This window comes from Zootermopsis nevadensis, unplaced genomic scaffold (genome assembly GCF_977971745.1).
Source record: "Zootermopsis nevadensis isolate Lab colony 2312 unplaced genomic scaffold, Znev_1.0 Znev_ptg000016l, whole genome shotgun sequence".
In the NCBI taxonomy this organism is placed as follows: Eukaryota; Metazoa; Arthropoda; class Insecta; order Blattodea; family Termopsidae; genus Zootermopsis; species Zootermopsis nevadensis.
The window spans coordinates 3619454-3633682 of record NW_028259148.1 but is presented as its reverse complement, the minus strand read 5'-3'; the positions used below and the strand labels follow the sequence as shown (position 1 = coordinate 3633682).

At 40.4% G+C, this 14229-nt stretch overlaps 1 protein-coding gene across 3 annotated transcripts in view; it reads right to left on the bottom strand.

Moving 5' to 3' along the window:
- LOC110839114 (uncharacterized) overlaps positions 1 to 14229 on the bottom strand; it is a 73167-nt gene that overhangs the window by 11840 nt on the left and 47098 nt on the right. The window contains exon 1 of one of the 3 annotated variants that reach the window (XM_022082987.2): positions 10476 to 10853. The exons of 1 other annotated variant lie outside the window; for it this stretch is intronic. The gene's annotated coding sequence lies outside the window, so the exon portion shown is untranslated. Of the gene's footprint in view, positions 1 to 10475; positions 10854 to 14229 lie in introns of those variants that run through there. One more of the 3 variants, XM_087349853.1, reaches the window with a different exon arrangement.

Sequence of the window (14229 nt, the reverse complement as noted above, 5' to 3'; positions counted from 1 at the left end):
TTCAGTTTAAAATAGTCAAAAATTATGGCACGTCACACCGCACTTGATTGCTGTGTTATTAATTGAGGGGGGGGGGTTATTTATTTATTTTGAGAAGTAATTACCGTTCCCTCCTTTTATGGGCTTGCGGACATCTGATAGCAGTTCCCCCCCCCCCCCCCGTACGTCTAAAATCCGTCTGAGCAAAACAGTGATTTGTTGTCAGTCATCTTGTCCACAACCAAAAATGAACAGTTTGAGAACAGCTGCTCTACCATTCAGATCAGAATATTTCTTCCCTTCTCCTATCCGAAAACGTAAAGATTAAAAGATTGAACTATAAATGTACCCGTTAGTATGTGTGAAAATAATTCGTGTCATCATAGGGCAGAAACACTGACTGGGTGTATTTCGGAACTGAGGAGAAGAAATGGACTTAAGTGAAATTAATGAAGAAAGAAAATTACATAATGAGGAACTTCATGACATTACCGGAATTATAAACCAAGGAGGATGAGATGTAAAGGTATCACGCAAGAGAGAGAGAGAGAGAGAGAGAGATGACAAATTCGTACAAAAATTATCTTTGCATCCACAGAAAAAATTGTCTTACACTATGTTTAACTGGAACAAATTAATTGCAACATATATCTTATCTCACTTATTACGCCGTTGAACTTCTAACTAACTTCCCACAGTTACATGAACCATTAAATAAATGCTATCTGTATGCTATCGTTTCCTCTTGAAACGTGTCACTTAATAAAAGAGCAAAATATACGTCAGTATCAGAAATAAAACTTCCTCCTGATTGGTTTATTTCTGGATGGGAAGACAAAGATGAATTATGCAAATGCTGGAAGACCGTGTTATTCTTTTAACTTCGCTCGCATCTCTCTGCTTCAGTTTTTACCGTTGCAAAGAAGCCTTTGTACTGAGAATGTCCTTCGAATAAAAAATACATTCCAGAGGAATGGGCGCCCTCAGTAAAAACATGAAAGTTGTTGAACTTTAGCTGTAATGCAGCAGTGGCGTATTGTAAGATGCCTGTGTCAGAACAAACGAAGAAAATCCTGTGGCGAGATTTACTGTAACGTAATCACGACGCATAAGAAATGGGATTCACATTAATACTAGGTGCGATCGGAAAGTTTCAAGACTGTGTCAATAGCGGGCGAACCGGATGTATTACGAGCTTCTGCCTTTAGGGGGTGCGGCCTACATTCATAGTGAATCAGTGTGCCAGCCGGCATCATCGAATTAGCATTTGGTTCTTAGTTACGGGCGTTTTGGTAGTGCATTACACCGAACCTCCTGCGATTTCGGAATGGCGTGTGCATCAAATTTTGCCAAAGACTCGCCAAAACGGCTACGGAAACCTATGAAATGCTAAAGCAAGCATTTGGGGAGTCCGCAATGGGTCGTGCACAAACTTTTGTGTGGCATTCACGTTTTAAAAATGGCCGAACCTCTGTCGATGATGACGAGCGTTCTGGACGACCATCTTCGAGCACAACGCCCGAAAATGTTACGAAGATTCGGCAGGCCATTCACGAAGATCGACGTCGTACCATCAACGATTTGTGCGACATTGTTGGGATAGGCTATGGGACCTGTCAGCTGATTCTAAAGGAAGAACTCCACATGCGACGCATCATGACAACGCGCCAGCGCACGCCGCCCTCAAAGTTCGCCAGTTTTTGGCCTCCAACACCATGGCCGTCATCCCGCACCCTCCTTATTCGCCGTGTGACTTCTTCCTCTTCCCAAAGATGAAAATTCAGCTAAAGGGAAGGAGATTTGAGACGATAGAAGAGATTCAGGCAGAATCGCAGATGGTGCTTGGCAGGCTGACAAAGAAAGATTTCCAGGGATGCTTCCAGGCTTGGCAGCGGCGCTGGGATCGTTGTGTTCACTCCAGGGGAACTACTTCGAGGGTGATGGATGAATTTAATACCTGAGATAAGTGTACGGGTTTTTATAGGCGCAGTCTGGAAACCTTTCGATCGCACCTCGTATTACAATGCAACCAAATCCATGTAGCAGAATACTTTTCTGAGAAGCTAAATAGTCTCTCATCTGATCAAGAAATTCCCCCTAACAAAGTGAATTACTAAATCATAAGCATCATGTCACTGGACCATATCCTGAGACAGATCTAATCCACACCCACGCATCCATCCAAAGGCGGGAAAACTCAGTCCATGACTCGTTTTAACGTTTCATTTCCACTGCCTTAAGACTAAATTCCTATTACACGTATGAACTTATTCCCTAACATGCGTTGTAGTAATTCATCAGGACATTTCTACTGATCTGAAGCGTCTAGTTAGTTCTGAAAAGTTTTATTGATCCTTGATCATAAAGCTGTTTATTTACATTACAGTTAAACGTATTATCCTCTCCTGGGCAGGTAACCCAAGTGGTAAGATTTCTGTCATAATCACTGATACAATTCTGAAATCATTTAAAGAAATACTTCTCAGAACCGGTTCGGGGAATTTTTATCATACTTGTTGGAATGCTAACCTCCATCAAAGATTCTTTCAATTTTAAATAAATGCTAGTCGTGGCTCCGAGACTGTAAGAAACTATTATGTCCTGTCTCCTTGTTACTTTCCGCTACGCCCACAATGCATCCAAACGAGCGTTTGTTCTTTTCGTAGTCATAGTTACAGGGGACATCCTTCATCCGACCCTGAAATGTCTCGCCATATTCAGGGAAAATAAATTAATTTTACGAGCGTCGTTTTTATATATTCACAGCTCTGAAATGTCGCACGTCGAAAAAACTGACGTGACATGTGTTCAACTGCACTCAGGCTCCAATATTTCAAAATGTGAAATAGAATTGTACATTTTCATTCTAAAACGGAAATATATCGTTGTCTTACACAACAGACAGACTACAATTGAAGTTAAAATCGAAGTGAATTTGCATGCGAGTTCCTGAATTTGTTCATGCGCACTGACAACGGAAAAAAGACACACTACAAAGAATTATGTGGATAAGGCAGTTGTCACGGCTCTCCCGATGTGACTGGGTAGAACCGCGGAAAACCACGTAAATTTCTGGCAGTAGTTTTCCTATAGAGATTCATAAGAAGTATCTCCAGAATATACTTCGGTGTCTGTGCGTTGGTACAATGTTACGTACTTTAGGTTATTAAATAATGACAGTTTTGACGTATGTTATGTAAGGGTGAAGATTACATTTCTGTGCAATTCGCCACGAGCAATGAATAAGTAATACAAACCCTTGAAGTTTTGGAATCCATCCCGACAAGTATCAAAGAACATTCTGAATAATCCATAATGTTTACCACACAGAAGAAATGAAATTCCGATGGTGGAAAGGCGAATGAACCTGAATATGTTTTGTTGCCTGAGGGGATTACCGATGTTGTAATTATCATTATCATTAGGACCGTCATGGTATGTAAATTTAATTGTATAATGAGCCTTACTGGATGCTGAGTATATATATATAAAAATCCCTTATGCGTCAACGATAATGTTTACACATAATATGAATAGTGAATAAACATTATTTTAAAATGGATATACAAATAACACGTAGTATTTAATGTTTTTTAAAAGCTTTAAATGGTTTCATGATATTTTTAAGACTTCATCAGCAGAATTTTATAAATATTGTATGATGTATCTACGTTTATCAGATATTTTAGGCCAATATTTATCAGAATTTTCATGTTTGTTTTTGTTCGTCAATCAGAGTATAAGGTTTGATTTTAGCCTAAATCCCAGTCCAATTAAATGTAAATTTTAAACAACGTGACTAAGAATTTCTTGAAACTTAAAGCACTACCAAGTATAAGTACCAGGCTACAATCTATATTAAAATTCTTGCAGCATTAACTGTTTCATCTGTTATCTTCTCTTGTGTTAAGTGTGCAAATTACGTTTGTTTCTGAATTTTGTGCCCTATTCATCCACGATTGTTAAATTTTTGGAGCGTTTAACTACACACGACAATTAAAGATCACTAAATTTTTCGAACTTTGGTTTCTATTAGGCACAGAAAATGTTTTAACAGTCTGAAGCGCAAAGCTCATCTAAATAATCTTCTACTATAAAAATTTCTGATTCCCCGTTGTCGTCAACCAATTTGTCGTCAAAAAATGACGTCATCAAACAATGTTACGTTATATTTGTTTACTCGGCATTGTTGTACCAACACAACAATGCCGAGTAAACAAATGACTTGAGTAAGACACTAAACTAACCCCCCCCCCCCCCGAAAGGGGGTTTAGTTTAGTGTTTAACCCCCCATTCGGGGGGGTCGGTTTAGTTTCTTACTCAAGATTTTAAAACGCAACCAACCCCCCGAGGAGCTCCGAAAGGAGCTCTCTGCTCTAGTATTTTAAAAAGTCAGTTCTTCCCCGCAGAGAAAATTCAACATATCTCCACTGCCTGTTAATTATTTTTAAATAAATAATCATTGTTTAATATCTGAACGGAACGGAACCCATAAACTGAATGCGTAAATCGCAACACGCAGTCATTAAACGATAAAAAAAGCACACGGTATATATAATTACCACTGTACTGAAAAGGGTTTTTAAAAAAAAAGCTTGCTATGAATTCGTAGTAAGATGAAACTGTTACAGCAGGGATATTCAACCTTTCTTACCATCATTAATTACTATTACTTTCTTACAATTCGATCCATTTTCCCCAAAGAATGACTCAGCGATTTGCAGTGCGGAATGTCGTCTTCAGCCGTCAGACCGCGTTTTACCGCACGATATAAAAAAGAAACCTGCTGAAACTGCTACATATTTTGCCGTAATCAGAAATGATCTTTGACAGAGATCATTTTACGCATTGCGATTATCTGCTTTAAGTTTGCTACCCACGTAACGCGTCCTTGTGATTCACATTACCGGAACACATTTCCTAATCCCCTGCGTCACTTAAGAACGCAAATGTGACGTATTTTATCTGGTGAAACCGAACCTTATGTTCTGTTATTCCCGTTATTGTATTTTGGGTTACGTTAATATTACTCTTTTCCTCCTAGAATTGCCATCGAGTATCTTCGGACATCTCCGCGATTCGACTCCTCGCCTAGAGTCTGTTTCACAATCGATAAATATCGTAGACCACAACATCCTCGATTTACGAACGTAATTATCTCGATTACAACGTGAAAATTTATAAATCGAAAGTGAAATTAAAGACTGGTTCCCGACTCCGACAGAAATCACCCACAATTCTCCCCACATACGTTAGAATACTACACAATTCTAAAAATTAGACCAGTTTTATGAAATTTATTACCTGCTTAACGCTGTAATAGACTGTCAAAGTATTAACTCAAACGTTTTGCATTAAATAACAGTTACTGCAGAAACAGTATAAAGATCATAATGTACATAAACAAAGATCAAATATTTATCTTTATTTTTTAAAACTTTTTTGCCCTCCGACGAAAGTTTTTGTTGGTTGTAGCGAAAATAATTTTCAACTGTAAGAAAAAAGGTACAAATCTGTGCGGTTCTCAGTAGCGAAATTTTTGAAAACTGAGGGAAATGTATATTTACGCGGACACAAACGCGATATAGAACACAGAAAACCATCTTAGTGTTCCTAGCATTTCGTTTTAGGGCTCTGGTATCATACTTCCTGGACAGTCTGTGTTACTGAGAATGCAAAGTTGTCCAAGCATTTGTTCCTGGAATATACTTTTAGTCGAGTGTACACACAACAGGTTGTTAACTGCATGGAGACGGAATTTGTGGCGAGGCAGTCAAGTTGTCTGTCTCTCTCTCTCTCTCTCTCTCTCTCTCTCTACCTGTTAAGATGATTTCTACTGCACGCCTCGTCGGGTTGGTTTGTACTCTGCTTCTTAAGAAGAGTGAAAACACATTTCTCGTTTCTTAGTAACAGTACTTTTAAGACCGAGGACAACTCTGCAGAATCTCGCACGGTTAAACACCAAATTTCGTAGCGATTATGAATAAAACCTGAAAGAAAGAGAATAGGGAGACCGAAGCGAAGATGAGTTTCACTTAAAATAATGGGATGATAATTTGTACTGGATTCAACCGGCTCAGGATAGTCAAATAGCGGGGTCTTGTAAACACGATAATGAAACTTGCGTTTCTTAAAAATCGGGGTAATCTGTGATAACAGCGACTGTTAGCTTCTGTGTATTGAAATACGGTTTATTTGCAAGCATTATCAGTAGTTCACACTACAGATAGTCTATTGGTTTCTCAGAAAAAATCTCCTCCTAGATGACACCAGAATTAAGACGAAAACAAAATAAGCCAATTTCTAATTGTTAATTTCTAGTTTCGCAGTAGCACGTCACCTATAGGCCTACACAGAATCTGTAATAACTTCACGATTACGACATTTTTTCGTGTTACTAACCTTCCCGATATATCGCAACCAGGGCGAGAAATAGGACTAGTGATGCCATCTTTTAGCAGCCACGCAGACTTCAGCGCACTAACGTTGATAACCACTGGCCTTTGTCGTAGTGTAGTGAGCTGAGTAAGGGTGTGGAAAGCATCTCGACAAGGAAGTCACCAGAGTTTAATGTATGGACATTTGATGCATGAGATTGGGTGTAGTTCCATGAAAATAATTTGAAGTGAGGGCATGTCCGCCAAACTTCGTACTTGAGTTGCCAGAGATGGAATTTGGAAATGGATGTGAACGCAGTCTGAGAAAAGACCCCCGAGAAGCACAACAAACCAAACTTCATTTCCTGGACAAGGTTCAAAGAGAATGTTTCCAGCAGCGTGTTATGTACAGTTAGGCAAACTACCATTCCGAGAATCTCACACACGCATTCCCAAGTTCGCCGTACGAATGGACTTGGGGGGGGGGGGGGGGGCCTTACTTGGGGCGACGTACGTAGAAAAAAGAAATGCTTACGTTCTGGCGGTCTTATCCGAATGCTAAACGTGGAAAGGAAGACGAAGGGTCTATCTGAATGGTTCTCGTTTCTGAGTGTGACATAACACAGGATGTTGAAGCGGAAATGTGTCTCCCTACTTATTTTAAAGGCATATCACAATTCAACGGTCTCTTTCCTTTGGTATATCAGACAAAAATTCTACACGCCTCCGCCCAACTTCCCTTGATCTGATCACACAAATATTTTTTTTGGTGAAGGATTTAAAACTATTAAGTTCTTCAACATGCAATTATATTCATCCTCCCGTTACTACAAGATTCTACGTATTGTTCTCTTTCACACAGGGGAATAAATTTGACACTCACAAAAAATTATGTTATTTTGAAATTATTATCTTAGTTTGTTGTAAATTCTCTAATGGCGAAGCAGACTTAACATCTTTTCATGGACCATTTACCAGGTTTCTGATTAGGAATACGCTCAACATACACACAAAAAAGATCAGTCGAATTATTTAGAATTCACGAAAACAAATCTTGAGTTCGGAAGCTTTTATCAGATTCGTTCTGGGTTTAAAGCAGTAAATTTAACACAAATCCATTTGTAATTGAATTGATTTCATACGTAAACGAACTCAATAGCCACATTCATTGAAGTCAGATGAGGGCAGCTTCTTTACTGATGTTAACGTTAACACCGGAGGACTAAACTTTACCTGCTGCCGGAACGTAATTAATTTCGGAGGGCAGATTGCGTTCGGTGACAAAGTTGAACGCAACTGTCACTTGCAGCCTTCTGTCAGGAACTGGCATGACGAAGGTAAGTTAATTTTATGTAAAACCATGCAGTTAAAGCCTGGAGCCGGGAAATGACAGTTACGCTCAACTTTGTCACCGAACGCACTGTTTAATTCAACAGAAACGAGTCTAGTCTATTAATATTTATTTTGTTTGCCTGGGAAGTTTACGAAAGCTTTATATGGCCTTCAGAAGAAAGTAATTCACTGATACATGATGATCTATTTCTGTTATTTAGAAATTTTATGAAGAGGAGTACAGAGTTCAAAACTTCGTAATGTCCACCACGAGACGCGATTTAATCTGTATAAACACTCCCACAGATATTACTGAGACACATTTACTTAACTTCTTCCGGGGTTTTAGTCAGTTTTATGCGTTAGTCTTTGTTACGTCATCGTAATTTAATTCTATAAACTGTTGACATTTTGAAATTAGTTTCTACATGCTTAATTATCTATACAGGGAATTTTTTCTTCGTACACTAGAATCAACAGTTAATTCAGCGCTGTGCTGTAATTTTGATTAATTATAATTCGAGCTGTTTGAATTATATAATAACGGTTCCACTGCGAGTAGTGAATCTTGAGGGAAAAGAAAATTAGTTTCTTTATTCTATAATTTTTTCTTTCAACCACGTATGTGCTACATATGTCACAATATATCGGCGTATTCGTTAGAAATGTACTCACTAATCATATAAGTAATTTATCATCTAATAAAAGCACAGTTGGACAAATAGCAGTGACGAAGTATACAAAAAACTTCGAGTGAAACCTTCATTTGGCCACACTCGCAACCCACGATTCTCCCCACTTGAGGAAGTTACTCGAAAAGAAAATGTTAACAAATATATGATCTGCCTGTACGCCAATTTTCTTTTTAGCAATGCGTTTACGTGGGATTATTTCGTCAAATTGGTTACGATTTGAGGAAAATTGACTCTTCTTGTCAGCGACACCCGTCGGTCAGTAACGGGCCGATTTCTAACCTTCCGACAATGTACACCGATGTCCTCGGGAGGGTGGATAGACGGTTCTATCGGTTATATATCTGAAAAGGCATCAGTTACATCCAACACCGATAACCATAAAGCAGGACCGTGTGAAATCCGTCTAAAAGTAGCATAAACTCAATACAGCTCTTGCTTGCCTGCACGCTTAGATTTAGTAGGTCATGTCGTTTTCCAGCTAAAACTAAGGAGGTCACGACACGCGTACATCCAACCGCGACTGGAACAATAATCATTTGGAACAAGCCCTGTTGCCAAGATCTCTTTATCCCGTGGTATTCTGTGACCTTTTATTACTAAATTAATGTTGTTGTTGTTGTTTTTAGCGAAGGAATCTATTTCGAAATGCATGGATTCCTGTATTTCGAGGCAGTTATTCAATGTTTCGTGAGCGGTTTCACGCGAACCGTAACTTTAACGTGATATTACTGTAGTAACATGGACTTATTACAGCCCTGACACGAACCGACAGTATAGTTCAGCGTGTTTCATGTACTGTACATCTGAAATTGTCATATGCTGATCTAAGCCCCTTGGCAGGTTTCAATTAAAAGTGCCTTTAGTCATTTGACGGTACGAACTTCGACCACCAGGTGTGCAAATGTGAAAAGGCTTTACAATACAACCTTTCGTAAGGATCCACATCACTCCCTCAATCACCAGTTTCGTAGAAAAATTAGTGTTCTCTGTTTATTGGATTGGAACAAGGTAATCCTTGAGAAAATGGTAATTAGACACTTACTTAAAAAAATTCCCGACTTTTATCGTGTTCACAAGAAACCACCACTAGATTATTTCGAGCCAGACGAATCCAGTTCACACCTCGATCCACATATCATCAAATTAACCTAAAATATTATCTTCTCATCCCTTCTGGTATTCAGATTTAAAAGTCTATCATCTTTCACATGCATGCTACAGTTCTATCTTATCTTCCTCACCACTTCCTAGTACCGCTAGTTCAGCCTTGAAGGTGGAGACGATATGTCTCTCCGAAACACCTGTGAGTCCACACGGAATCACAATCCAGAAAACATCTGAACTTAAAATCAGAGAATGTTACATTTTAAAGGAAGTAAATTGTCAGTTCCAGTCATTCCATTCCTTGTAAATAATGTTGAAAGCACTTCAGTAAATTAGCAGCTTTTCGATTACGCAAATGGAAATTCATATTTCGTAGACATCGTGTATCAGCCAGTTCTTGAAACAGTTCAAGGATCGCAGAAGAGTTTTATCGAAATATTCGATTGTGACTGTAACAGACTGAATGTATGGTTGAGTTCCAATCACGCGTACTGATAAGAAGGCCTCGGACCGTACGCGTAGATAACACGCCTTCCGAGAATTGGGGAAAAATTGATTTAACACTGTTTCTCGAAATGATAAGTGACGTTTAGCCACTTTTCAGAACTCGTTAATTACTTTAAAATGGTCGCACCTACGTTAACTCTGTAAAATGCAATGTTTTTGTTCTGTATGCTGTATATAATATCAATTCCCACTAATATACCAGTGTACCATATTCAAATTTGATTTGTCACGTTTATACTGGCACTTAAAAATCCATTTGAACCATAAAGCCTCCTTCTAAAGCTCAATCCTTCGTTGTTAAGAATTCGGTGGTTTTGAAACATCCTGCTGACAGTCGAAAATGTTTATTCCTAACAATGAAACGTGTTAATTGTGTGCAGATTATCTCAGACAAGTTGCTGGTGAACACAGTATCAAATTTTTCGGAATTGTTGACTGATTTATTTACCGTAATGAATGTAATTACGTTATGTATACTTACATTTAAACACTAAAAATCACAAGATGTTATCTCCGTCCACATCACTTTTATATCTGTAGAACTCACACAACACACAGTCTTGTTAAAAATAATGTTGTGGCCAATTTCAGTGCACTACTCAGTATTAATACCGGAAAATTCGGAAACTCACAACTCGTCACTCTAAAAATTAAAATTACCTCCTTCTGAGAGCGAAACTGATGAATGGGGAAAACATCCCTCACACAAGATACAATGAACACATGACTATAATGTCGAAAACACTTGAACAACAATAGGAGTGAAGCTGCTAAACGTATCCGCTTCGTGCCTTACGACAACCGTGCTGTGCTTACGATGGCAACCGCTCGAATCCTCTACCGAAGCGCTACTGTCTGGCAATCGACATCCATTCTTTCGCTTTAGCAGCAAGCCAGCCAGCCAGCTGTGAGCGGAGAAGGGAGAAGTGGTGGGGGACATCTGACAGAGACAGACAACCAAGCTAAATGAATACGTTGCCGGAATTATCCTTACATGTCTCAGGGATATCGCTGCGCACGCATGGACAGAATTGAGATGAGAATTTGAAAAGAAAATACACAAAATTGTAAGGGTTTTTTTTTCCAAGAAGATTTCTAGTGGTTGTGATAAAAACGGAACAATGCAGGGAAATTTCAAGCACCTGTATTTTCAGGAATGGTAAAGTCAGAGCCTCGACTACAGAAAGCGAGCGAGGGAGCTGCCAGGGGGCACGAGTGGAAACGTCTGGTATTTTAAAACGTGCGTATTTTTAATACCAGTAAGTTAATCATGCACTTTTTCACTTCCAACTTCAAGCACTGATAGAGACTGAACTGTGTGCCAGATAAATGTAATTATGCAATATTGTCGCGGCTTGGAAAATCAGGTGCAGAATTTAGAAACAAAAAGGTGCTGAAAGAGGAAGGCATTTAAGTTGTGGAATTCTGTCTTCTGGGTTGTTGCGCTGTGTAGTCTGGTCGATGATCAGGGCGATTCATTGCCCTGATGACGAAGGCAGTTTGACCTCTGAAACGTTGGTTAACATCGACCATACTACACAGCGCAACAACCCAGAAGACAGAAATCTTCATACTCTGATGATGGAGGCAGTATGACCTCTGAAACGTTGGTTAACATCGACCAGACTACACAGCGCAACAACCCAGAAGACAGAAATCTTCATACTCTGATGATGGAGGCAGTATGACCTCTGAAACGTTGGTTAACATCGACCAGTCTACACAGCGCAACAACCCAGAAGACAGAAATCTTCATACTCTGATGATGGAGGCAGTATGACCTCTGAAACGTTGGTTAACATCGACCAGACTACACAGCGCAACAACCCAGAAGACAGAAATCTTCATCGCCCTGACGACGGAGGCAGTATGACCTCTGAAACGTTGGTAAACATCGACCAGACTACACAGCGCAACAACCCAGAAGACAGAAAACTTCATACTCATAGCCCTGATGACGGAGGCAGTTTGACCTCCGAAACGTTGGTTAACATCGACCATACTACACAGCGCAACAACCCAGAAGACAGAAATCTTCATACTCTGATGATGGAGGCAGTATGACCTCTGAAACGTTGGTTAACATCGACCAGACTACACAGCGCAACAACCCAGAAGACAGAAATCTTCATCGCCCTGACGACGGAGGCAGTATGACCTCTGAAACGTTGGTAAACATCGACCAGACTACACAGCGCAACAACCCAGAAGACAGAAAACTTCATACTCATAGCCCTGATGACGGAGGCAGTTTGACCTCCGAAACGTTGGTTAACATCGACCATACTACACAGCGCAACAACCCAGAAGACAGAAATCTTCATACTCTGATGATGGAGGCAGTATGACCTCTGAAACGTTGGTTAACATCGACCAGACTACACAGCGCAACAACCCAGAAGACAGAAATCTTCATCGCCCTGACGACGGAGGCAGTATGACCTCTGAAACGTTGGTAAACATCGACCAGACTACACAGCGCAACAACCCAGAAGACAGAAATCTTCATACTCACCGCTGTTATAACCTCAAATCTTACATTCAAGCGACAAAAATGGTGAATGACAGATTCGAAAATTTCACGAAATAGCCGGAATTGGAAGTTCAAGGAACTCGGAGACGAATTACCACTGTGAGTGTTCCATTGCTGAGTCTGGATGCTGTGAAGTTCGAGAAGCATCCTCAGAATATTTGCCCATTAACTAAAAGTAATGATTTAACTCTTTGCAGCTCTGCGGTTACCATATGTACCACCTGCTTTGAGGGCAAACGTTCCCGCGTTGTGTGGTTTACGTAAACTTATTATGAATGTTGATGAACACATTTCAGAACCGAAGATTCGAGTGGACGATGCTGTTTGTACAATATGTGTCTGTCTTTTACGAAACTCCAGAGAAGAATTGTTACAGGAAGTCGTATGTAGCACAGAGAGACTGTTGGACACTTTTGAAAGTAGTGTTTTTCCTAGAACTTCAGTGATCTGCCCTGAACGGTTGAGTAAATAATTACATAGGGGAAAAAAAAGAGAAACACAGAAAGGGAGTAAATGTAAGAAAAGGTATTCTTGGTAAAACTGCTGGAGACTTTTACGCCGTGCTGAAGGCAGGTCTAAAGTCTTCATAAACACATTAACAGACGTTGTGGACTACTTATTTTTGTGAGTAAGCAATATGGAGAAAACGGGTAGAGCCGATCAGATTGTTAGATGCTCCGGCTGCTTTTAACCTGACGAAACGATTGGTTAGAAGAGTAGGTTCTTGGAGTCAGCAGGTCCTTCTGGCTGCCACCAGGAGAAGAAAATCGACATCTTGTGTACCCTGCAGTAACTGGCCTTTAACCTGACCTAATCTAGCGGTCAGAACGCTGGCCTTGTAATCCTGGGGTCTCGGGTTCGATTCCCGGCGGTGCCCGAATTTATAACTTGTGTTGGGCAAGGCCGTGGTCTAGGCAACACGGAGTTTTCCTCCGTGGCATCCCAACAATTACTCCATTCACACACAGAAGAAGGCAATGGCAAACCACTTCTGGATCATCTGCCAAGAACGTATATGAACAGGTCCCAGTCCGAGAAAAGGATGGAAGGATCCTGTTCATATGGACCTGTCCTCAGACAGAACACTAAATAATAATAAGATGAGGTGGTCTAGCGGTTAGAACGCTGGCCTTGTAATCCTGGGGTCTCGGGTTCGATTCCCGGCGGTGCCCGAATTTATAACTTGTGTTGGGCAAGGCCGTGGTCTAGGCAACACGGAGTTTTCCTCCGTGGCATCTCAACAATTACTCCATTCACACACAGAAGACGGCAATGGCAAACCACTTCTGGATCATCTGCCAAGAACGTATATGAACAGGTCCCAGTCCGAGAAAAGGATGGAAGGATCCTGTTCATATGGACCTGTCGTCAGACAGAGCACTAAATAATAATAAGATGAGGTGGTCTAGCGGTCAGAACGCTGGCCTTGTAATCCTGGGGTCTCGGGTTCGATTCCCGGCGGCGCCCGAATTTATAACTTGTGTTGGGCAAGGCCGTGGTCTAGGCAACACGGAGTTTTCCTCCGGTGGCTTCCCCGGTTTCTCCGTGACATCCCAACAATTACTCCATTCACACACAGAAGAAGGCAATGGCAAACCACTTCTGGATCATCTGCCAAGAACGTATATGAACAGGTCCCAGTCCGAGAAAAGGATGGAAGGATCCTGTTCATATGGACCTGTCGTCAGACAGAACAATAAAT